At 48.1% G+C, this 25,476-nt stretch overlaps 1 protein-coding gene across 7 annotated transcripts in view; it reads left to right on the top strand.

The window, feature by feature from the left end:
• CTIF (cap binding complex dependent translation initiation factor) overlaps nucleotides 1-25,476 on the top strand; it is a 249,010-nt gene that overhangs the window by 24,306 nt on the left and 199,228 nt on the right. For 6 of the 7 annotated variants that reach the window (XM_006919919.3, XM_015595789.2, XM_006919917.3 and 3 more), the window contains one exon: nucleotides 2,937-3,072. The exons of the other annotated variant lie outside the window; for it this stretch is intronic. The gene's annotated coding sequence lies outside the window, so the exon portion shown is untranslated. The remainder of the gene's footprint in view (nucleotides 1-2,936; nucleotides 3,073-25,476) is intronic. 7 annotated transcript variants of the gene reach the window in all.

The following is a 25,476-nucleotide window of genomic DNA, read 5'->3' as shown; positions in this document are numbered from 1 at the left end:
GGGTTTACTTTTGGGGTGATGAGAATGTTTTAGAACTAGACCGAGTCGGTGGTTACACAGCTGTGTGAATGGACTAAATACCACTGAATTGTACTCTTTAAAATGCCTAAAATGGTTAATTTCATGTTATGTAAATTTCATCTTCATAATTAAAAGAAAGGAAAAAAAAGATGATCTGTGAAGTATGGCGGTGGTGTTTTCAATCTGTCCCCAACCACCCTCTTCCTTCATGTCCTGCTCCTTCCTTTGAGGTGACAATTTTAAAAAACTTTTTATTATTGGAAATTCCAAAAGATATCAAAGTAGACAGAATAATATGATGAATCATTGTGTACCTACCACCCAGCTTCTTCAGTTATCATCTCATGGCCAAGCTCGGTTCTCTTCTGCAACCCATTTCCCTATCCATGGATTATTTGAAGCAAATCCCAGACACCATATTATTTCACTCATAATTAATTCAGTAGGTATCTGTAAAAGGTAAGAACTCTTTTTTAAAAGCATAACCACAATAAGTAGTACTTTCAATTATATTTTGTTTCTCCTTTCAGTATTCTTCATGCATTAAAGGACTACATTCTAATTTTTCCCTTTCTTATATCAAAGGGATTATACTAAAAATGCTATTCTGTACCTTGCTCCTTTTGCCTAACAGAATATTCTGTAGATCTCATATCTATCAGCATATAGTAAGCCTCTTTGTGTGTTTTTTTAAAGAGTATTATATTCTATTGCATGGCTATGTGCTAGTTTATTCACCCATCTCCTACTTCTGTACATTTGGGTGGTTTCCAGGACACCACTGCAGACCGAGGGATCAAAGACAAATCATATTTGGTTCCTGGCCTCAAGGAGCCTGGATTAGGCAGGTTCTTCAGAGAAAGAGAACCATTAAGAGAGAGAGAATTTTCCTGGGATCCTCTGTTCTCCTCTGTGTAGTTAGCTTGGGCTTCCTGTAACACGGTTCTCTCAGTGGACTTGGCCTTATTTCAAGGCGGCTGGCTTCCCTCAGAACACAAAGGCAAAAGCTGCCAGGCCTTCTTCAGACTTAGGTCTAGAACGGGCATAGTGTCACTTCTGCTGCACTTCTGAACAACCAGTCACATGCTGGGAGGTATGGACACTACCCCATCCCTATAGGGAGTGTGGTAGAATATCTGGATACTTGATAAATAATAGCTGTCAGAGCACTGGAGTGGCTGAGACCCAGCTCTCGGGGTAACTTCCTGTGAGACCTAGTCCGATACTCATTCCCTCTCTGAATCTCTAAAATGGGGATAATAGGATACCAACCAGTCACTGTCTACTCACAGGGCTGCTGCCAGGTCCAGATGAGATAAGACAGTAATAGCTATGAAAGAGGTTAGCAGCTGGGTGTGGCAGGATTTTTGGAGCCTCCTTCCCAGAAGCCCCCACCTCCAGACACTTCTACCAGGACTCTTGGGGTGCACAGAGGTAGGTCACAGCTCCTCCTGAGGTGCTTACGCAGGCCTCAGTTGGGTCAGCAAGTAGGTCTCGAGTCTGGGAGGCATGAAGGGCCAACTTGCTGAATGTTTAATACTCACCAGGGACTTTGCAGCCCTTACATTTTTTCTCATACCCTTGTAGCAGTTCTATAAGACAAGTGACACTTTTGCCCCTTTGGCACATGTCCCCCACAGTGAGTGACATAGCTGAGTGACAGCCAGAACTCCAGCTTGGGCCCGCCAGGCTCCAAACCCTGTGCCCTTTACCCACAAAGCTGGCTGGGGAGAAAGACTCTTGGCAAAATACCAGAATTTTCCTTACTGTGAACACTGTCGACTTTAATTAGATTAATTTTCACTTTTCTTTTGCCTTCGGGAAGGGGGTTGTTTAAAAATGATGCCATTGGATTACAGCAATGCACTGTGAGAAGAACTGAGAATTCTGGTGTGAGAAACTCCAACCCAGCAAGCAGTCAGCAGCACATCTGATTTATCCGTGTGCCTCCCCCAAGATCCCCTCCAGCCCCCCAAGGACAGCCCAGCCTCCTGGTCTGTCTCTACTCTCTCAGGACAGACGTTCTTTGCCCCAGTCCAGGTCTGTCACAAATACTCCCTGTGTGGCCTGCGTTTTTAGAAAGTCTGCTCTGAGCACACCTCTGTGCTGGGCTGTGGCCCCAGCCCCACGTCTTGGTTATCTGGAGTAAATAAAAGACGCCAGCATTTATGTGGTCTTCTCTTTCCAAAATAAACTAGTCAGGGCTTTGCCTGGATTAAGGCTTAGTAAATGAGAGTGCTTTGCCCAGTCCCAATCTTGCTTTTTTTTACCCTGGGGAGCCAACAACAAACATTTGTAGAGGGCCCAGGGCACACCAGGTGGGCCCTGAGCTGGAGAAACATTCCTTGTGGAACAGTTGGCCTCAGAGGGAACTCACTGAAGAACAACTAGGCTTATGGATTGTCCCCCTGTGACCTTGGCCAGCTGTGCCTGCACTCAGGGCGCCTGGGTCTGCCCACTTGCCTGGCTGTGAGAGTATGCCGAGGGGTGGGCCTGACTTCTGGCAGCTGTGGGTGTGCGGTCACTTGTGCCCAGGCTGCCCAGGGTAGTGCTGACCTTTGGAAGGGCAAACATGTGGCCTTTGGGGCTTTGCCAGGCCAGCCACTAGTCAGGAGAGAAGCAGTTCATGCTGCACGGTGTTTTCCCTTCTCCTCTGGCCTGGTCATTTTTACTGGGAAGCCAAAAAGACAAGCATTTTGTAGTCATCATGGAGGGTATTGGGCCCTTTCCTGGAAGGGGCCTTTCTGTGGAGCTGAGGACATTTGCCCATCCTCCCAGCATCTCGCCGGCATCCTCATTCAGGCCTCAGTCGCCACTCTCCTAACTTTCCAAGTCCCCTTTCTCTGCGGTTCTCTACTTCAGCCAACACAAACACCAGAATAAGTAGGCAAAAAGCTACCTCTTCTCTTTTCCAGATTCACCGCGCCAGCGGAGGCATAACCGTTTAATCGCTGACACTAAGTCTCCAGTAAAACCCGATGAAACCTGGTCCTGCAGAGGCCAAGTACACATCTGGGTGTGGCACAAAGAAAACAGAAGAAAAGGACATAGGTAGGATTTGGTCTGCTCAGATGTACCTTTTCAAATCCTTTTATTTAGACTCTTAATTCCCTGTTCTACTTTATAAGCTTGGGGTTTGGGGATTTCAGAGTTTGTCTTTGGTGTGGTTTTGTTTTCTGGTTTTCTCCACAGAGGGGATAATATTCTAAAAGCTTGAAATTGCTAATTATTCTTAAAACCTCGAGAGCCGCTTAGGTGGCATGTGTGATCCTTAGAGCACGTTGTATTGCAGGCCACAACAGCGAAGGCGCATACGGAGACTCCAGGAAAGTGTTTTAGGGGGATCGCTGAAGGGAAATTGTCGTACCAGTTCGGAGAATGCCCCCCAAAGGCGAATCTGATCTGAGTTACACCTGCGAGGTGCAGAAGTCAGAGGTCAGAGGCAGGCACAGCCTCAGTTCCTTCTCATGGCTTCTGTTTCCCTATGTTGACCGAGGAGGAGACGGGTCTGCCCAGGGTCCCGGTTTCTTTTGTGTGATACTGAGCATGACAGCTGCCCCGGGGGACTCAGACTGACTCTTGGGAACTTGAGGTTAGAGATGCGAGGAGAAAACTGCAACAAGAATTGACTAGAAAAATGCTGCCTCCTCCACGTGAGACAGGGAGTTTGGGTAAAGCGGAGTCTGATGTGTGTCCCAGCCTCAGGATCAGGGAATGATGGCGTGAGGCAGGTAGTGCCAAAAACCACATCGGGAATAAACAGTCCTGTACAGGTCCAGGTTCACTCTTTGATATGTGGATGTCCAATTGTCTCAGCACTATTCTTCCCTATTGAATTCTTTTTTTTGTTTGTTTGTCATGCCTTTTCCTACTCAAAAATAACTATTGGCCCTTTCTCTCCCCTCCCCCCACCTCCCTCCAGCTGTCCTTTTTCCCGCTCTCTCTCACACGCACCTGCCAGCTCGCCCTGAGGTAACGGGCACCTCTGCTGCTTAAGGGAGGCCTCATTGCGGCCCAGGGCCTTATCCCTAACTCCCAGGATTCCTTCTCAGCTGGACCTGTGCTTACTCAGGCCTCTTTATGTGTTCATTTGTCTCCCTAGATGGGCGAATTCAGCTCCTTCAGGGGAAGGGCATGAAGGAAGAGCTGCATGTGACCCCAAACCTCACATTAACATACTGTCTTTTCATGCCTGTATTCCTGGCTCCCAAGCCAGGTGTCAGCTTTCCCAGGCACGACCCTCTTGGAGTCCTTTGTCTTTCTGAACAATGTTCACTGACTGAAAAATTAAATGGAAGCTTCTACAGGCATCTGGCTGACAAATGGCTCACTAAAGTGGTAGTCCATCCATTAGTCCATCCATCTACCCCTCCATCCATCCATTCATCCATCTGTCTGTCTGTCTGTCCATCTTTTTCTTTGTCCATCTACTGAGAAAGGAAAAGGCTGGTTGCCTAACCCCTGTCTGTTGGCCATACTATAGGTTCGTATCATTATAAAGTCATAATTTAGCCCATCATCCAAGGGGTGGCAAGTTTACCAGACAGCCGGAGTCTGAGGTTACCCTGCCTGTTGTCCCTGGCAGAATGCTTGCTGGGGTGCCTTTGTGGTTTCTATGTGGGGGTCTCAGGATGCCAATGACGCATTCCTGACCTAGTGAGCAAGAGTTAGAGCAAACATCTAAATTGTGATGTTTGTTCATTAAATTTTAGGTTTACCAGACAGCCGGAGTCTGAGGTTACCCTGCCTATTGTCCCTGGCAGAATGCTTGCTAGGGTGCCTTTGTGGTTTTTATGTGGGGGTCTCAGGATGCCAATGACACATCCCTGACCTAGTGAGCAAGAGTTAGAGCAGAGAGACAGAAATATCCTGGGATATATCTGTCTAAATTGTGATGTTTGTTCATTAAATTTTAGAGCCACAAGATGGAGATGGAGGCTGCTGAGAAATTCTCACTCTCAGGTGCCCTGTGTAGACCACTGGCCTTCAACAGTAACAGGCTCGAGACCTGCAGTTCCATCGCACCTTATACCAATGACCTTCTGTGTGCCCTGAAATCGGGCCCAATCTTTAAAACTTTGGGGCCCCCTGACCCCTTGGCAGAAGCAACTCACTGCTATTTAGAAAACTGTGTTTTCAATCTTGACCCACTCTTCAGGGACATTCTGGCTGTGGCTTTTATTCTCAGGAACTGGCCATGGATACTCTTCCTGGATACACCCAGGTCCTGTCTGCCCCAGGGTACGCTGGCCTGCTTCTCTCATCATGGCGACACCTTTCTTAGGGTTTCTGCTCTCCTGCCCTGTGGGCTGGTTTCTCTGTCTGCTCCTTCCTGACCCCCTGAGTATCAGAGGTCTGGCCTGAACCTCACTGGTGGACAGGTCCCCCAGGAGGTCTTCAGCAGTATGAAGGTTCATGCGGGGATTGGATAGCAACTACCCCACTTGCTGGAAGCATCCAAGCCTTGCTCATCTAAGTAAGACACCCTCTTGTGTTGCTCCAGAAATGAGATCTTTCTGTAGTCCTGTCTTAAAACTGACTTCATTTACCAACGGTTTGCATGATTTTGCCATGTCATGACACATTCCCGCTTAAACGTCATGCCAGCATCAGCTCTCTAATATTTATTTTTATAAATTTCCCATTTCACAGGGAAAGAAGGTGAGATGGCAATACTGTTCTCACAAATACCACAGCTGATCACTGAATTTCAATTGTTTTATAAAAATCCTGTGTGAATTATGTAACTTACCAGCCCTGCATCCAAAATTACATGTAACTGCTTGCGTTTTCAAAAATAATTCTTGCCACTACCTTAGGTTTTAGGGCTTTAGTTTGGACCTGCCCCCCTCTTATCTCCATGTTCTAAGACATTTTCTTCCCATTTCTTTTCTGCTGCCCATGCTTGGGTTAGATCTGAAGGTTCCCCTCTCCTCTCCGGATTGCTGCAGACTTTCTACCATTTCTCTGACTGCTGGCACTTACTCTGAGAGAAGCAGACTGGGGGAATAAAGAGGGTGGCCAGGGGAGGGGAGCTTTCTCTGTTGGCAAAAATGGAGCAGAGCAACTGGCTGGTGTGCTACCTGGGGTCAAGCAGTCAGCGACAACTTTATCTCATGTCTTTCTTGTTGCTTGTGGAGGGCTTGAAAGCTAGAGCCGGTATCCATCCTCAAGTGTTCATTGAGCCCTAGATATGTACCTGGTTCCAGGAAGGTGTTATCACCTTTCCCCGGGAGGAAAGGTTGCAGACAGGAAGAGGTTAAGGCTCCACACAGGGAAAGGTATGACTAAGTGGCAGAGGGCAAAGTTTGGAAATGCGTACTGGAGACTTTTAGGGAAATTGGAGGTCAGCGTGGGCCAAAGCAGGGAAGGCCCTGCGTCTGAGGGGTGCAGCAGGGTGGGGGCTTTTGGAGTTGGGTGGAGGGGACCCTTTTAAGAGGGAGAGGGTGTCACTGTTCTTCTTCCGGGGCGACTTCCTATGTGATTTGGCATCTGAAAGGCTGTGAAGGAGAGGTGCCGGAATGAAACGTGGGTCCCAAGAAGCAGGAGTTGGGGCTGGGGTGTGTGGGGTGGGGCCCCTCCGAATGTGAGGTGGAGCCTGTGCCCTCTGCCCAATGGGAAACCATGATAAGACTTTACAGAGATAAACTGATGGCTTCATAGAGCTGTTTGAGGACAAGTCCTGGAAACCAGGGGCAGAGGCGTGGTAAAAATAGGAAATCCCATCAGGAGCTGGCCTTGGGGGGCCCGGTAGCTGGTGCTGCAGGGAGGGGAAGGCTCTGTGGGTGGTGTAAAAACATACCAGCGTGAAGAGGAAGGGGTGAGACTGAAAGACCTTTGAGGAAGATTCTTCAGGGCCTAATGCCCGGCTTAGGGGGATGGTGTTGATCCTGCGTGGTCCCCTGGGGGCCTCCAGCAGACGAGGCCTCCCAGCAGACAAGGCTGCCCTCCTGCCTCAGTGTTCTCTCTGTGCCAGAGAGCTTCCGAGACACACTGGGTCACACTGACCTGCCTGCTGTGCGCTGTGTGCTTCTGGCGCAGGGACAGTCTGTTTACCTCGTGACTTCTCATCTAGCAGGTTAATAAACAGTAGCAGTGGTAGTGATGGTGGGGGTGGGAGGATGAGTACTCATGGTGGTAATAATAGGATCATTTGGAGTACTAATACTAGTGGTGGTAATACGATCATTTGAGCTGTTGCTATGTGCTAAGCATTTTACCAACTAAGTTTTGTCCTTACAGCAATCCCATGGGGTTGGCCTCATTTTATAGATGAAGAATCTGGGGCTTACAGAATTAGGCAATTTGCCTGAAGTGACACATCTAGTAAGAGGCAGAGCCCGGACTCAAACCCGTCTCATGGCTCCAGACTCCACGGTCGGTCACTCTGCTCCACCTTCTCTCAAAGAGCAGGCTAGTAGTCACTGTCTGCTGAATTGCATTGATTGTGCCATTTTAGAGCCGAACAAGGGTAGGTCAGCACCTCCAATATGCCTAGGGCCTTGCCTCTCACTGCCTTTCCATGCCAGGTCTGTGATGGTGGCTAAGAGAAGAGAGAGGAAAGTGCCAGGGAGGAAATGCTGACCTTCATGGGGGCAGCCGGGCGGCGGGACTAGAGGAGCAGAGCCCCAGCTGCGCCCACTGTGTGACACCCCACCCCCAACCCCGCCCCACCCCTGGGGAAATTTCTCAGCCCTGGCTGGGAAGGACCAGCAGTGCTCTCTGAGCACTGGCCCTGAGAGCGTCTTAGGCCTCCCTAAGGGTGAGGAAGGACAGAGGTGGACCAGAGAAAAGAGGATGTCCTGTCCAACTGGAAGTCTGTGGGATTCGTTGCTCCAGAAAATGTTAATGAGTGCCTGGTACCTTAATGCTCTTAGAGTGCGAAGTGTTTACGTATCATAGGGATGAGAGTACACCAACCTAGGGGAGCTTGAGTTCAGGTCGCGTTATTCTTAGATTTGTGGATTGGCAGGGGAGGGAACGGGACTATTTTTAGACAACGGTGTACTAGTTTTGTAATTAACAGACAGCGTGCCCCACCTCCTACTATAAACTCTCCTTACTCATGCTTTATTGTAATTAGTGTTTCAATTGTGTTCAAAGAAGATCATAAGGTCTGCGAGGACCTGTGACATGCCTGTCTCATTCACTGCCCCATCTTCTGAGCTAGGGACACGAGCTTAGCAGGAGGATTAATTCCGACTAAGGAGGTGGCAGAAGGTGCCAACGACTGTGTAGTTAACCAGTGAGAAGTTAGGTGGCGGGAACAGCTTCACCAAAGCGTGGAAGGACAGAAGGCATGTAATGTCTGGGGAAGGGCAAATGACAAGGAGTGCTGGGACGAAGTTGGGGATCGACGGAAAGAGGCAGGACAGGTGGTGCCTTGAATATCAGTTCACTTCTCTTGTTTTTAGAGAGCCAGGGCTGACAATGTGCTCTCTTGAAAAAACGTGAACGTTTCCTGACCCTGGTCTTTCTACAGACTGAGCCTCTGCTTAACCTATAAGGCGCCTTTGTCAGAATTAGGAGAAGGCATCCCTTATCTCGGCATCCCCTCTCCCCTCCTCCAGTGGTTACAGCCTTGCATTGGGGCACATGCTTTGACAGATGGACTGTGAGCTGGTTCTTGACCCTCACTCACTTTCTTAGATGGATATCTTTGAGCAGCACATACACCATTGAGATTTAAAGTCTGGGTTTAGGCTCCTGATTGGAGACAGTGTAAGATGGGAAGCCTTTCTGTGTCACCCAGCTGTGATCATCCTATTTATTTACTTCCCTCCGTTGGCTGTATGTTGCTGTTCTTTCTACAAAGAACCAGGACTGTTACCACTGGAGGTCAGAACCTTGGTAAACACATGGTCCACAGTCACCAAATGTTGGTCCAGGACCCTAAAGAACACTAGCATCACCCAAGGAACTTGTCAAAGTGCAGATTCCTATTCCCCAAACTCACACTGCGTGTGATAACACAGGAGGTAACACAGAGCCCAGGAATCTGTATTTTTCATGAGTTCTTTTGCTGGGAACCACAGACCTAGACCATCTCTTCAATTTATAGATAAAGAAACAAGCCCATAGAGGGACTTGCCCAGGTGCTTCCACATGGGGTAGAAACCTGACCCCACCCTTGTGATTTTCAGTACAGACCTCATTCAACCCCACAGAGCTACCCCTGGGCTCTCTCTCAGCTCCCTTATCTCTACCAGTCTCCAAGACCAGAACCTGACCCTGGACCATTTCGTCTGCAGACCAATGCTTCCTGTAGCCACTAATGTTTCTTCCATCTTAGTATTAATGGTACTTTACAGATGTATAATTTACATGTAGGTATCATCCTTGAATATTACATACACAGACTAAGGGATTTTGACAACTGATTTTACCTGTGTAACCATTGCCCAGATCAAAATAATGATCATTTCTATCGTCCCAGAAGGTCACCGCTAAAAGTTCTAAAAGTGTCTTAGAAATGCTGATAAGGACAGAGACACCTGTTTGGCGAATGGAGACTATCTCTCCTGTTTGTGCCATGTGTATGTCTTATATTCTCTGCAATTCCCCTTGGAAGGGTGGGCCCTGTGCATGGGGCAGGGCTCAGGCAGCAGCAGGACTGACTTCTTGCCAAATTTCTCTAACCCGAAACATCTTCACATGCCAGGGCCAGACCAAGATGCAGAATGACAATGGTGCATCTATCTAGAGTGTCAGCAGCATTTGAAGACTATATAGGAAAGTTGGTCTTCTTTTTGAAACAGAGATATTTCATAGAGAGCAGAACAAAAATCATTTGGAAGTTGAAGATAAAAAAATATTACCTTATAGAAAGCTCAGTCCCAGCCCTGGCTCCCCACGGATAACACAGTCTTGGGGAGAGTTTGAGGAGTGCCAATATGGAGCATTGCTGGAGCCCATCAGAGGACCCATCTGTGAGGTTGAGGTGGGGCCTGGGAATACAGCCTGGACATCCCCACCACCCTCACCCGCAGGATGACCTGCTGGGAAGGACGCCAGCACTGGCTCCCCTGAAGACTTGACTGGCAGCCAACCCTCAAAAGGCTCACTTTGAAGAGTCCATACATCTAAGACATGAAGCTGTGGGATTTTTGTCTCATCCCTTGTAGGGGTGGAACATGCAAGGGATGCAATCACCTTCAGCTTTGAGAGGCTCCCAGGGACTTTGCTAAGGGGCATTGGCTGTCATTCCCATTTCCAAGGAACAGAATTGGCTTAGAACATTCGAGCAGATGACCCAGCGGCTGAGAACTCCTGCTGGTCCATGACGCTCCCTTTCTGTTTCCCATGCTTTCTTTTCCTGCCTCAGTTTCATGACTTTATAACTGAGTTAGGAAAAAAGAAAAATAACCTGCACGTGGTTTTGCCTTTTAAGTGAACTCTCACGTGCGTGTCGTGTTTGTTACTTACGTCGACTCAGAACTTGGGCGTGAAGGAGGATGCCTGTCCTATGGGTTGTGGCCTATGCTCTTATTTTTCCTTTAGACACTCGTATAGGTGAATTGTCAGAAACATCTTTGGTTATTTTCTTGGTTGATTTTCTCGATTTCTAAGTTATGTATGTGTTTAAGGATTTTAACACTCGAGCCAAATCGCCCTAGAAAAGATAGATTGCACAAATGTGATGCGTATAAAATTGTGTCTCATTTTCTTTTGCATTTCTTTGATTACTGGTGAACTGGAAGATTTTTTTTTTGGAAATTTATAGGTTTATATTTCTTTGGAAATTTATTTTTCATGCTCTTTGCCCATTTTTCTATTGATGTATTTATCTTCTTCTTTCATTTTAGTTAGAGGTCTTACTTCATAGGTTAAGGCTTTGATTTCCAATTTAAAAAAAATACTTATCCCTGCTTAGACTTGGAAGCTTGGAACAAATTAAATTAACTCCAAAGTGGTACTAGGCCACCACTGGCCCATCTCCAAAGTGATCTTTTGGCGCGCTGGGAAAGGTGCCCCTTCCTTGGCAGACACAGCTTCGTTCTTAAGTGTAGGGCTGCGGAGTTTCAGCCATTTCTAGGACCCCATTCAGGCACCACTGTTCAGGGCACAGCTGCACAACCTCCACAATCCACACAGCCCACACTACTCTGTATGGCTGCTGTGACTGTTATAAAACTGAATTGAACCAATTTTGGAAACAATATCCAAAACGCCATTGAGTGGTACAGTCTTTATTATAATTGAATCTCCCAAACTACCGACGTGAGCATCACAGTGTTTTGAATGAAATCTGAATTTGGTTGGCCGTGATTTGGTTTGTGTCATAGCATGCTGCAGAAACAAAGGCCCAGAGTGGAGGTAAGAGGCGTGGGTTCCAGTCTTGCCTTTTTTAAAATAACTTATGATGTGACTTTGGCCAAGCCAGCCAACTTTTCAGGGACTTTTCTCACCAGTAACATAAGAGGCTGTTACTAGATAAACTTCTACATCATTCTTACCTCCAAATATCTACAAGTCTAGTTCTATTCACAAAAAAATATGACATACTTAAGACAGTGTAGCTTTGTTTTTTGTTTAGCATCTGGATTATGCTAAAGAAAAAAGCATTTCAGAATCCTAAACGTATGTTTTTATAGTTCACCAGATTTCTGCCTGACTTAGTTATATAGCTCTAAGTGTATCTGAAGAAAGGATACTTCAACGTAACCAGTCTCCTCTCTGTGTTTCACTGAAGGGCGTCCTCAGCGTCTCTGACGTCCCTGGCGAAAAGGCATGGGTGCGTTTGATGACAGGAAGCTATGGTTAAATCTTGGGTCATTCCATCTCTTTCTACTTTCCCTCCTCAGAAACCATTTATGTGTGTCCTTGATGAGCTCAGAAGTGAGCAGCGCTTCAGGGACCCCACTGCCTTTTGGGGAGCAGTGACATGAGCCTTAACTTACTGGGACCTTCTTGTGTGTCAACTCTACAGCCATTCTGCCTTTGTGCTGTTGGTGGCCTCTCCCACCAGGGACCACAGCCCCAAACCCCAACTCTCACTGCCTTTGGCTTCCACACTACTTGTCTCTGCATCATTCTCACCTTGTTCCCCACATCTTCTCACAGGGACTTATTCTCTATGGTCTGTCACAGGTGGGGGTTTCTTGGAGTCCTGGTCCCAGCCCTTCTCCTCCTGTCCCTCTTGGCCCATCTGGTGGCCCTGGCCATAACCTAAGTGCCATTGACTATCACATCTGTTCTCCATACCAGGCCTGGTTTCAGATCCCAGTCCAGTTCCTACCCAGTAGCCTCCTGGACACCTTGACCTCAGGCCCCTCCTAACCCCAACTCATGATTCTTGTCCACACCCCGCACTGTGGTTCACCTCCCTATCACCTGACTAGTCCTGCAAGTCCAAACCTGGGACACCTGCCTCTCCTCCGTCCTCTCACCCTCCTTGCCTGTCCAGCATCTTCCTGCGCCACCACGAGCACTCCCACTCACCTGTTCTCCCACTGCCTGCACCGCTGTCGCTGCATCTTCTTGTCCTCGTCCTCCAGCCTCTACACTGGGGGAAGCCCACAGCTTTGCTGGTCTGGCCTCTTAGAGATCTCTCTCCACTGCTCCTTCTGCCTCCAGCCTCTCCCCCTCCAATCTTCCTTTATTACTTTGGTATACATCTAAAACAAGGAAAACCTCGGTTCTGTGAATGAACCTCATCAGGAATCTTTGCTTTTTTTACTGTACCCCATCTTGAGTGAAATAGAATACAAGCTTGCAAAGATGAACTTGACCTACCCTTTAACAAGGTGACCTTTCCCCTCCACCTATTCCTGCACTCCTCAGCACCTCTGTGCTTTCTCCATCTTTCCAAAATTTTACAGAAAAGAAAACCAAGGCCTAGAGAAAGGGTGTGTTCAGGACCACACAGCTAGGGGTTGTGGTAGGTCCTTTCATAGGTACGTATTAGTTTCCTGTGGCTGCTGTAACAAATCACCAGAACCTGAGTGGCTTAGAACAATAGATATTCTCTCACAGTTCTGGAAGGCTGAAAACAAGGCGTCAGCAGGGCCACGCTCCCTCTGAAGGCCCTAGGGCAGGACCCGTCCTTGATTCTTCCTATCTGGTGGGTGGCCTGCAGTCCTTGGCTGGTAGAGACATCACCCCAATCTCCGCCTTCATCTTCACATGGCTCTCTCCTTGTGTGTGTCTCTGTGTCTGAACTTCTACCTTTTTACAAGGACACCAGTTGTTGGCTGTAGGGCCCCTACTATGCCAGTGTGACCTCCCCTTAACTTGATCACATCTGCAGAGACCCTACTTCCAAATAAGGTCACATTCACCGGTGCCAGGGGTGAGGACTCTAATATACCTTTTCGGGGGGAACAACATTCCACCTATGACAGTGTGGTGGGTGTCACCCATTTCTGTGGTGCTGGAGAGGGGGTGTGAGAAGTGGTTCATACTGAGTCACCCCGGGGTAGGGTTCCACCTGGTACATAGGCTGAGAACTCAGTGCTCTGCTTGTCAGACCTGTACATTTCATAAACAGTTTGCTGTTGGTGGGTTCTGTGTGTGTGTGTGTGTGTGCGCGCGCGCATGTGTGCATTGTGTGTGTGTGCGCGCGTGTGCATGTGTGCATTATGTGTGTGTGCGTGCGTGCATTTGTGCATTGTGTGTGTGTGTGTGCGTGCGTGCGTGTGTGCATTGTGTGTGTGTGTGTTTGTGATGGAGGGCTAAGGTCAGACGGGCCTTCTTTTAAGATGTGACATTTCCTCTCAGGGGACCGGAGAACGCCTCAGAGAGGATCATTTTCCTTTAACTTTCTGTTGTTGTTCTACACGGGGAAATAAACTTGTACCTGCTCTGGGACTTAGCAGCTTGATCTTCTTCTGTGTCATTTAAGCTAGCAGGCTTGCTCCTGTTTTCCGTTACAGGCCAGTGCCTTATGCTGCTGGGGTTTGTGTGGTTTTTTTTTTTTTTTGATTGCATTGGAAGTTCATTGTTGCTCTGGCCCTCCCTCCTGACCTTTTTCTGGCCTTTGCCCATGTGCAGAGTTTCGGAGTCAGCGTTTCGGGTGGGCTGGAGGGCAAGCAGCATGATCCTCCATGGCCACAGAGCTTTGGGCCCTGGACCTGCAGGTGGGGAGAAGCCTGGGGCTGGGGCTCCCCATATTTAGTCTGGAAGCCAGTCCCAGCTGCTGCTCTGAGGCCACAGTGGACGCCGGAAAGGGCGGAGCGCTGGCCCTGAGCCTGGGCAGCCGTGGCCTGTTCTGCGGCACAGCTGAGGTTAAAAGTGGCAGTCCATCTGTGCTGGGCCTTCCCGGAGCCGGTCTGCCCCTTCTCCTCCTGCCTGTACATTGACCAGGAGGCCCAGAAACAAGGGACAGTGAGGGAATTGAACAGATATCTCAGAATTAGAAGGATTAGTACTGGAAAGGGCCTCCAAGGTGATAGAGTCCAGTGCCCATGTTCTGTAGATATGGAGATGGCTGGCCCAGAGAGGTGACTTCTCTAAGGTCACATACTTAATGGCCAAGCCACTGGATTTGGGTTTCTAGACCTCAAGTCCTTTGCCTTTCCCCAAAACCATGCTACCCAGGAGGTCATGCCATTATCAAGGCAGGGCCCTCCAAGCACCAGCTTTACCAGAGACCAGCATCCTTGGAAGTGCTTCAGTTTGGAAAAGATATACGTCTTCTTGCCTCCCCTTCTGTGCCACTGTCCAATTCCCATTGGCCTCTACCACTTCTTACTGCCCCCCACCCCCATTTAAACCTGCTCGTGTTAGTCATTTACACAGTAGTTCGAATGTCTGTCCTCTCCCAGAGGCAACTGGACAATCATCACAGAGTGAAATTTTGAGTCAGACAGATGCCGCATGTTGTAAGGAGCTTATGGATGGAAACAGACAGACCTCAGGAATGGAGGCAGCTCCAGGACCATCCTTCTCCCCTCACACTCTCAGAGCATCTCAGCCCCTGTCTGGTGCCTACCATATCTCCCTTGTCCACAGACTGGTGATCCATTCCATATTCTACAGTCCAGACCTGCTCAGGAGCCAGTCTGATGGCCTCACTAATTACCCTCGCACGGTCCTCCCATCAAGCCACCTCATGGGTTTCAGCAGGGCTGTGGGTGGACCACCCTAGGGTGTGGTGTCCGCCGCTCCAGGCAATGGCTACCTACAGGCACAGATAGCTTGGCCTGAATCTCTGAGCGGGACACATGGGAGGGGGTTAATTTCAGCATCAAGAAGAACTCAGCATCATAACAGCAGAGCCCACAGCACCATGTGCCCTTACCTGCTCTGTGGCCATCATAGCTGGACCTTTCTAGGCCTCAGTTTCCTCGTCTCTAAGATGGGATCCATTTTACAGATTAGAAAAGATTGGAGAGGGTGTATTTAAAGGCTTAGCTCCCAATAAGCCACTCGCATAATTACTGTGATGCTCATTGCCTCCATTAATCCTCACAGCAGCCCTGGGAGGTAGGCAGGACCAGTACAATCAAACCTACATTACAGATGTGGAAATTGACAGTGGGGCAGGAAAGGGACCCACCCAGTCCTTTGGGCTCCCGGTGCTGTGTTCTTTCCACTGAAACACCTGGCGGTGTCCGGGAGGTTTCAGGAGAGCTCCTCTCCCTTGCTTCAGTTCACCTAGATAACCAGAGAATAAATCACCTGCCAGGCACCTTACTTGGCCCAGGATGATTTTGAAGCAGCTCTTCCTGGCATTCCATTCCTGTAAGGGGCAAGGGCTGGATGCCTGGCTCCGACTCAGCCGAGAATCCATGGGTCTCAGCTGCCGAAGCGCGGAGAATGGATTAATAACTGGCGCGAGCCTGCCTCACAGCCCCGGACACTGTCATTCCCATGACATGCAACTTTTGTCACTGTTAACAGTCGGAGGCTGTGTGCTGGCAGAGGGCTCTGGGAGGAGTGGACGGGAGGCCCTGGCACTGCTGAGGACAGCAATTAGCAGGGAGTGGCTGGTACTAATCGCTCTGATCAGCGGAGCAGAAGCCAAGCCTGCTGTTCACAGGCCACGTTTGGCTCCAGGGGCTCCAGGGAATTTTTGCAAAACTTTGGAGGCCCGTTCTCTTTGGAGGGGCCGGCTGCTGTGGGAGCTGGGGATGGTGGGCAACTGGAAGCTGGGAGGCCCGGAGACAGGTGGGGCCAAGCCAGGCTGGCTGACTCCTCTGCACCCAGAGCCCATGTCCCGCCTCCAGTCGAGCCAACACGTTTTTTAATGAGTCTTATAAAGTTTGCTCCTGTCTCTCCAACCCTGAGACTTCTCAGTGGCCAGAGGGACTGTGGCACTGTGTGTCCAAACAGAGCATGACACCTCTCAGCGTTCAGGACGGGACTCCCTCAGGTCAGTGTGCACTTGGCAGAAAGGCAGAGGAAACCTCTCCGATAGGATCTTACCTGGAGAGCAGGGATCTCAGGGCCTGAAGGTTCTCCCCAGAAGACTTTGCAGCCAAGGGCAAGTTTATAGCACCTGTGCAAGGACCTGGCTGAATCAAAGCAAAATTATCTTAATGATTATTCTTATCATCACTATTATTGGTATTAATAATATGCATTTAGAGTTCTTTTATTTTTTAGACCTGATATTTGTGTTCTTAACCCTTGGAGGTTAAAAAAAATAAAAGGGAAAAGATATTGTTCTCATCTATAAATGTAGACAAAGAGAACTAAACATATACAGGTGACTGACACAGATGATAAGCTTGACACAGATGACAAGCCAAAGCAAGAACATAACCTCTGCCTCGTGTGGGGCTGGGGCCTTAGTGGTCCTAGGAAGTCATTCAGATTCTTCTTTCTGAGCGTCTGACATTCCCTTATATACCATAGGATAGAAATTCCTGAAAAATTATTTAGGGGACTCTTCTATCAACCAGATCAGAGGTCCCCAACCCTCAGGCCATGGACTGGTACCAGTCTGTGGTCTGTTAGGAACCGAGCTGCACGGCAGGAGGTGAGCAGCATGTCAGCAAGCGTAACTTCATCTGTATTTGCAGCCACTCCCCAGCACTAGCATCACCGCCTCAGTTTCACCTCAGATCATCAAGCATTAGATTCTCATAGGAGCACTGGTCCCTGGTGCCAAAATGGTTGGGGATCACTGAACCACATGACATAGACCAAAGAGGTGAATTTCGACCTCCTTGCATCACAGGTACCTCCTGGAACATGAACAGTGCCTCCCACCCGGCCCCACTTCCTGGCTCCCGAAATGGGCAGTGGAGAGGGAGAAAGTTTGGCAGCTGTGTGGTGACATGGAGCACCGTGCCTTCAAGCCGGACTACCTCCTTCATGTGGGTGAACCAGGGAGACGCTTTGTTCAAGGGCCAGCTTCTTGGATGTGCGCCCCTTGCAGGTGCATGGGGTCCATACTCAGAAGGGCTAGCTAATGCTTGGTGAATGCTCGGCTGTCACTGTTTTTGAATTCTTACTGTAAATAAGAAGCCCTGAATTTTCCATTTGTACTGGGCCCTGCAAATGATGTAGCTGGTTCCACTTGCTCAAGGTTCCACAGCTGTTAGGGGCATGAGGCCTGCATTCCTCACCACCATAGCTGCAGTCTTCGGGGTCTGTCAGCTGGCCTAGCTGTGGGGAAGGGGCCAGCAGAGGCCTCGGTCCCCACTGTTTGTGGGGCCGGCATTTATAGCAGCTGTGCCTGGAAGCTAGGCAGCTGAGCCGGGCCAGATGGGATTTCTGGAATGAGTGCACACATTCTCTGGCTGCCACTCTTCACCCTTCCTTCCCTTCATCCCACTGTCCCTTTTCTGCTTACCTGGACACCATGTGCATCCGTGACCTTGCTGGCAAAGGGTAAGGGGCCAGAAATCCTCTACCCACAACAGACAGGCATCCCCGCCTCTGACCTGAAGATGACTCCATCTGTGCTCCCCCCGGAGTTTATTTTTGATGGATGGATAAGACAAGAACTATCCAAGGAATGAGAGCCGCCTCCTGACGGCTTCCTCGGGCCATAGCGGGTCCTGAGTGCACATGCCAATCCAGTGGTCAAGGCCCTCGGGGATGCAGAACCACCCCCCACACTCACATCACTCCCATACCCACACCCTGCCAGAGCACAGCCCTTGCCCGGGCGTCAAGTTAAGCGGGAAAACAGCGCTGAGGAGCAAGATCAGAATTAGGGTTTCCAGACTGACAGCGCCGTGGGACTCCAGAGACGGGAAATCAGTGATGACTGCCAACTCCGCCACCTGAAACCACTGGTTTTCGAAGTGGGGTGCACAAGCTTCCACCTGAAGAAAATATTAGAACTCCTATGTGTATTTTTATTTTTTAAATTCTATTTTTTTTTTTAATGTACAAATGCACGATAAGGGTGAATGTGTATATATGTTTGTGTACTGCATATTGAGGATGTGTGTGAAGCTGTGTTATGCACACATGGTGTAGGAGTTTGCTAAGGTTGCCATAACAAAGTAGTATAAACCGGGTAGCTTAAACAATAGAAATTTGTTCTCTCTCACAGTTCTGGCAGCTACAAGTCCAAGATCAAGGTGTTAGCAGGATTGGTTCCTTCTAGGGGCTACTAGAATCTGTTCCATGCTGCCCCTACCTTCTGGTGGTTTGCTGGCAATCTTTGGCATTTCTTGGCTTACAGATGCCTCACCCCAATCTCTGCCTTCATCTACACCTGGTGTTCTCCCTGTGAATGAGCAAATTTCCCCTTTTTATCATGAGTCCAGTCATATTGGATTAGGGGCCCGCCCTACTCTTGTATGACCTCGCCTTAATTAATTACATCTGCAATGACCCTACTTCCAAATAAGGTACATTCTGAGGTAAAGACTTCAATATATGGCCTTTAATGGACATAGTTCATTCCACAGCAGATGCCATAAGCAGTGAAAAAAGCTGGAAACCACTGGTTTAGCTAAGCTATTTGCTCTCTATGGCCAGCTGACCCTGACCGTGTGTTAGCCTAGCTGTCTCCATTTCTCATCAAGAGGCTTTTGTCAAGGAGGAATCTTAACGAGCAGCAAGAGTTGCTACCAGAGTTTGCTGGACCTGGAGTCATACTGGCTTGACTGCCAAGAAGAGGACAGCCCTACAGCCAGAGGTGCAGGGCCCTGAGTGCCCGGCATGGGAAGAAGACCCTTGGTCCTCCCTCTCCTCCTTATCTAGAAGCATAAAGTCACACTGAGCAAAAGAAGTAGTACTAAGCAGTCACAAGTGAAAGGACTCGTGAGCCCGGCCACTCCAGGGATGGTCAGGAGCCCTGGGCCTCCTGTGACAGGACCTTAGATAAGTCACGGGACAAGGGGATTGAAGCCAAAGCAGAGGAAAGTCTTGCTTAGGGTTTCAGTTAGAATTAGGATTAATGGCTGTATTAGCTATCTATTGCTGTGTAACAAATTATCCCCAAACAACACACATTTTTATCTCATGCATTTTGCTGGTCAGGAGTCTGGCCTCAGCTTAGCTGGGTCATCTGCTTCCAGAGACTCTCCTGAGGCTGCAGTCAGGTGTTGGCTGGGGCCGTAATCAACTACAGGAGGATCAGCTTCCAGACTTGTTCGTGTGGTTGTTGACAGGATTCAGTTCCTGTGGGCTATTGAGCTGAGGCCTGGGCTCCTCTCTGGCGGTTGACTAGAGACTGCCCACAGCTTCTTGCCATGTGGCCTCTCCAACATGGCAGCTTGCTTCATCCAAGTATGTGAGCCAAGAAGGCAATAGTCAGTATGACAGAAGTCACGTCTTTTGTAACCTGATCACAGAAGCGGCATCCTATCACTTTTGCCTGTTCTATTTGACAGAAGCAGGTCACTAGGTCCAGCCTACAGTCAAAGGAAGAGATTACACAAGGGCATGGGTAGTAGGGGGCAAAGGTCACTGAGGACCATCACAGAAAACTGCTTTCCATAGCAGCATATAACAGGAAGCCCAAATAACAGTGGTTTAAGCAATGCAGAAATTTATTTTTCTCCCACGTAAGAGAACTATGGAGGTAGGCAGCCCAGGGCTGGTGTGGGGGCTCTGTTGTCTTCAGGCATCCGGGCTTTCTCTGTCTTTCTGCTTTGCCATGCTTAACGAGTGTCTGCTATCCTCAAAGTTGCCACATAGTCCAGTAGAGCTGCTGGAGCTCCAGAGATCACATCCACATTCCAGGCAAGAAGGAAAAAGTGGGAAGGGCAAAAGGCATGTGCCAGCTCAGTCAGCCCCTTTAAAGAGTTTTTCACCCAATAACTTCCTTTTATATCTCACAGGCCACTGCTATCTGTGAGGGAGACTGGGCAATATAATTTTTATCTGGGCACATTATCTCCCCCAATGTTATTATTTTTTGTTAGGAAGGAGAGAATAGGTATTATAGACTCAACTAGAAGTGTCTGCCACTCTCATGGCTCTACAACCTGCAGGTAATAAAGCCAGGTTTTGGGGTTCCACTGCATCTTGTGGCCCCCCTCTCAGTTCTTGGTCTCCTAGGGTAGCAGTGTGGGTGTAATAAGGGTCAAGCATTAAAGAATGAAGCATTGAATGAAGTATCATGTCGACTGGCCAGTTTCATTTGCTCCCCTTCTCATTCATTGAACATTCTTTTGCTGATCATCTACTCTCCATGAGGCAGCAGGAAAGGAGAAATAAAAAGACTTTGAGGGGCCCACAGTAGCCAAAGGGAAACAGGTGTGAGTGGATAAATGACCATTAAATAGATAACTTGCCAGAAAACTAGTTGTGGGGGGAAGAGGCATGTAGGCTGGGTCTCGAGGGGTGGATAGGAGTTGTCTGGATAGGAACAACTGGATAGGGTCCAGGAAGCAGCCCATGTGCTGGCATGCAGGGCCATCCCCCTGGTCTTAGCGAGGGCCTTGCTGGGGTGTTCTCTCTTCTCCAGCCTAAGAATCTGAGCTGCTTCAAATGAGGAGACCCAGCAGCCAGTGCAAGAGACTGGCCTCTACCTCAAGCAGGGCCCACGATGGTGCCTCTGGCACCCTCTATTCCATTGCTGCTTCTACTTTTCCAGTTCATCCTCTGGCCCCTGGATTCCTTAGCCCTCCAGTGGGCATGCACCAAGCTTCAGGCCCTGCAATGGTGGGCCAGTGGCTTAGGGGGGCAGATGAGGGTACTGGGGAATGAGGGGAAGTTCTGGAATCTTACCAGGGTTCTAAATTTCTTCTGCTTGGTGACCTAAGGAACATCACAGCCATCTCCCATGCCTTGGTTGCCTTAGAAATTACAAGAGAACAACTAAAACCACACAACTCAGCCTCTGAACTTCTGCTCATTCATATTTAAGAAGGTTTCCGAGGCTTCGGTGTGAAGGAAGTTAAAAGTGTGGTGTCATTAACAAGGAGAGAAGGTGTGGCAGGCACCTCTCAGCGCTAAGGTGAAGGTGGCATCATCCGAGGATGTTCAGACATCCCTGGAGCCTGCTGCCCTCCAGCAAGACAGCCCACAGGGCAGCAGGGGTTGCTGCGGGATCTGGGTCTAAGCTCATGGCATGTGCCATCTCTGTGCATTTAAAAGCTTAGAACCAGAACTTGGGAATATAATTCCCTTTAGTATTTTGCCAGCAGGAGAATCTACTCCTGCGAGGTATGTAAAATGGTGAACTGGCATTGCAGTGTGGACAGGCAGGCTTCTCCCTTACTAACCATTGTGGGAAAGAGAGAGAGAATTCTGCAGCAACATCCAGTGCAAGATCGAGGATGAGAGTGCCAGTAAAGAAAACGATGACATTTATTGAATATAGTGACATGTTCAACATGAGTTAAAAGTACTTAATGAGGATTATCTTCCTTAGGCCCTACTTCCAACCCCCAGCCTGATTCCCAGGAATGGGGACAACCTCAGTGGTACTCTCATTTCTTACTTCTAGACCTATACGAGTTTAGCAGATTCCAGATTAAGTGGTGACACACAGGGTGACAGTGGCCAGGATGCTGTCCACCCAGCAGGGGCCCTGGTACATTGGTAGAGCATAAAATTACCTCTGTGCCAGTCAGCTCATGGTTGCAGAAAGGCCTTGCAAATAAGGCAGTGTCCCTGGAGGAGGGATGTGAGCAGACAGCTCTGCTGGCCTGGATGTGGCGGGGGCCTCACAGCATGGGTGTGCCCTCTACGTGACGAGGCCCTTCAGAGCCAGCATTCTAACCAGGTGGTCAGCAGGCAAAAGGGATCCCATAGCCAACCTTTTTTTTCTCAATTATTTTCATGAGCAGTTTTATACTCACTGAGTTAAATATGTTGCATTCTGTTATTTTTGTTCTAATAATTTCATAACAAGAAAATGTAACCACTAATCACCTTTAACTTTATACATCACTATATAAGTACATATGTCTGTGTATATATATTATATATATATATATAAGAAAAGGTAGTCCTAATTCCACTTCTAAGAGATGTTTTAGGATATTGTTATTACATTTTTATGTAATTGAGATCCTAATATAAAAAATTATGGGGTTTTTTTTTCCACATAGCATGGTAATAAGAATGTTCAAGGCCAGCTCCTTTCCTACTCAGCCTGGTGGTGCCTTAGTCAACAGGGCATCTGGCCGCATTTATACGACTGAGGGACTAGAAGGAGACCCTCCTTCTGGAGGAGCTCAAAGGACAGCATACAAGCTCAGTGGTGCCTCGGTGATGCAGTCTCTGCCCTTGGGGCCTTTCTCCTCCCCCACCTGCAGACCTCCTGCTCCTCTTCCAAGGTCGCACTCAAGGAAAGTGCTCTCTGACCCTCTTTCCCAAATTATTATTGTCATTATTTAATTGAGGTATGATTGACATATAACATTATATTCGTTTCAGGTATGTGACATAATGATTTGATATTTGTATATGTTGTGAAATGATCATCCAGACAAATTATTAATTGCTATTATTTGTTGAGCCTGGACGGTATGTTTGATTCTGAGATAACCCATCAAGTACATATATCATATACTGTTTGCTTGGGACCGTGCTCATTTTACATATTTTTCTGTAATCCTCTCACCTGCTCAGTCAAATAAGGATTTTTATCTGTTTTGGAACTGGGAAGACCAAGGTTCAGAGAGTTCAGTAACTTACTGGAGGTCATGCAGCAGAGGCCATGGACTCTTAAGGCTACATTTGTCCCCTCCAGTGACTTTGTGATGACTCTGAGCGGAGGCCATGTCTTGGTCACCTAGTACCCGGGGTCTAGCATGGTACCTGGCATGCGCTGAGGAAGTGACCTGTGTTTGTTGTGCTCTGAGTCAAGGGCAGAGCCAGAATAAAGGGCACAGGGAGCACTAAAGGAACATTTCTTTTGCACTCTGACAGCTTAATGTCCCTAGTTCTATTCTTGGACTGTCACTACAAATCAGACTGTAATGTTGGATATTTATTTTTAATCCCGTGGCTGGTGTTGGATAAGATGGACAAATTCATTATTTCTGCAGCATAGCTAGTTCTCTCCTTTTCTCCCCGCAATATTCCTGACCAGCCCTGAGTGGCCTCCTGTTCCATCAATCCCAGTGCAGCTTGTCTCCTGTTAGTTACCTCACGCTGGTATGTCCCCGGTGAGATGGGAACCTTGCTGAAATCCGAGAAGCGCCTGCCTCGCCCTCCCAGCAGCTGTGCAGACAGGGTGTTTCCACAGGCCGCTGCTCTCATACATGTTTGGCAGGCACGTTTCTGGTTGGGCTTTCAGGCGTTGGCCTTGCCTTTGGGGGAAGTGTATCTCAGCTCAGTTCAACTGGATCTGCCTCACCTCTAAGGCTTGAAGGCCCATTCTTTACTAAGCTCTGGCAAATTCTAAAAAGTTTTTGTTGAAGCAAAGAGGACCTGATCCTGTTAATCTGTGGTAAGGGGCCAGCCCCATAACCCCAGGCTCACAAAGGAAAAATGTGTTTTCTCCACCTGGATGCAGTGCCCTATGAGACTGATGTACTGCCAGGCTGCCAGTTGCTCGTTTAGATATTGAGAATCAATTTAGCAGTCTCCCAAACTCCAGATACTCTGTCTGCATGCAACAGACATGGTGATTTTTAACGCCAGGCTCAAAAGGGCATTTCCAGACGTTTGTAGGCATCTGATGGGGATGGTGTCTCTCTAAGGGCCCCACCCCTAGGGAGAGGGTGTGACTCTGAGGAAACACCTGGCTGGCCTCATTTATAAACGTGGCCAATAGTGTTGAATGGCAGCCTGGGGAACAGCCTGTGGGGAGTGGAAATGCAGTCCCCCGACAGCTATAAACTAATGGTCCCTTAGATGGTATTGGAATGACATTTCTTGTCACCCATTTTCATAAGGTTTGAAGGACTAAGACTAACTGTATGTACTGATTGGTTAATCTTACTGCCATGTATGCTCTCAAAGACTGTTTTGTTTGTTTTGCTTTGTTTTTTAAGACAAGCTTAGACATGGCAGTCTCTTAGAGGGTAGCCTGAGGGAATAGAAAGAAAACTTACACAGATCTTAACTTACAAGAGCTTTAGTTGTGGCTCTGTGATCTCTCACCTGTAACATGAGAGATCGGCTTGCCTATTTTATTCTTGGAGGCATGGTCTTTTTTTCACATGTTAATATTACTGAAATCAGGGTGCTTCTTACTATATCGCTGGCTGCCAACCACATGACATGTATGACATAGCTATCATTGGCTGAGCAGGAGGGAACGTGGTCTTGCTGTTCAGACTGTCATGATCTCAGTTGAATTAGGTGCATTACTGATTATCCACATGTTCGGTGTAATTGTCATTCAAGTCTCTTCAAAAGGAACTCACTGTGACTCATTATTGCCACCCAAAGTGACTGTGTACCCAGAAGGGCATGGAAATAGTAATAAGGCATCGATTTGACATTAGAAAAGCAAATATTCATTATTGGGAGAAAAAAACCACGCAATTTCATACTTGTAAAACAAGAATTGCCAGTCTCATGCATGCTAAGCAATGCCTCCAATGCTGGGAGAAATCTCCACATTCCTCAGAAGAGATGAAAGGATCTCAAAGCCATATGAAGCTCATATGACCAATCTGTCTGCATGCAAGATCATCATTAAGACATTTTGTCATAGTTTAATTGTCAGCATTTCTTCTTTTCTTTCGCGGCTCATGAAATAGTGGTGGGTCTTAACAATTGATGACTTTGCTTTCTAAGGTTTCTCCTGGTTTTCATATCTCACAGTTATATTTGCATTTTTCTGTCAATTAGGGCAAGCTAATAAAAATAATGTTTTCAGTCTTCTTCTCACATGTTGGTGCTGTTCCTCTGGGCCCCACAGCACTTGACTCATGGTATCTTTTGCCTGGTTACTTTCCTTCCATTCCTGTTGTGTCCCCAGCACTTAACAGCAAGCATGAGCAGGCACTTTCTAAATGGATGGATGGATGGATGGATGAATGGATGCAGCTGCACCAGGAGATGCATCTCCATCTTTGGTAAGGCAGCGAGATCCCTTACAGGAAAGCTGCAGACATTTCTCCCAGATTCATTGGGAACCTGGACTCGGTTTTTCAGTCTCTTTGTTGATTCATTTAGTTGATTCTCAAAGCCACA

The sequence above is a fragment of the Pteropus alecto genome, unplaced genomic scaffold (assembly GCF_000325575.1).
Source record: "Pteropus alecto unplaced genomic scaffold, ASM32557v1 scaffold146, whole genome shotgun sequence".
Classification (NCBI taxonomy): Eukaryota; Metazoa; Chordata; class Mammalia; order Chiroptera; family Pteropodidae; genus Pteropus; species Pteropus alecto.
This window is presented reverse-complemented; position numbering and strand designations above follow the sequence as displayed.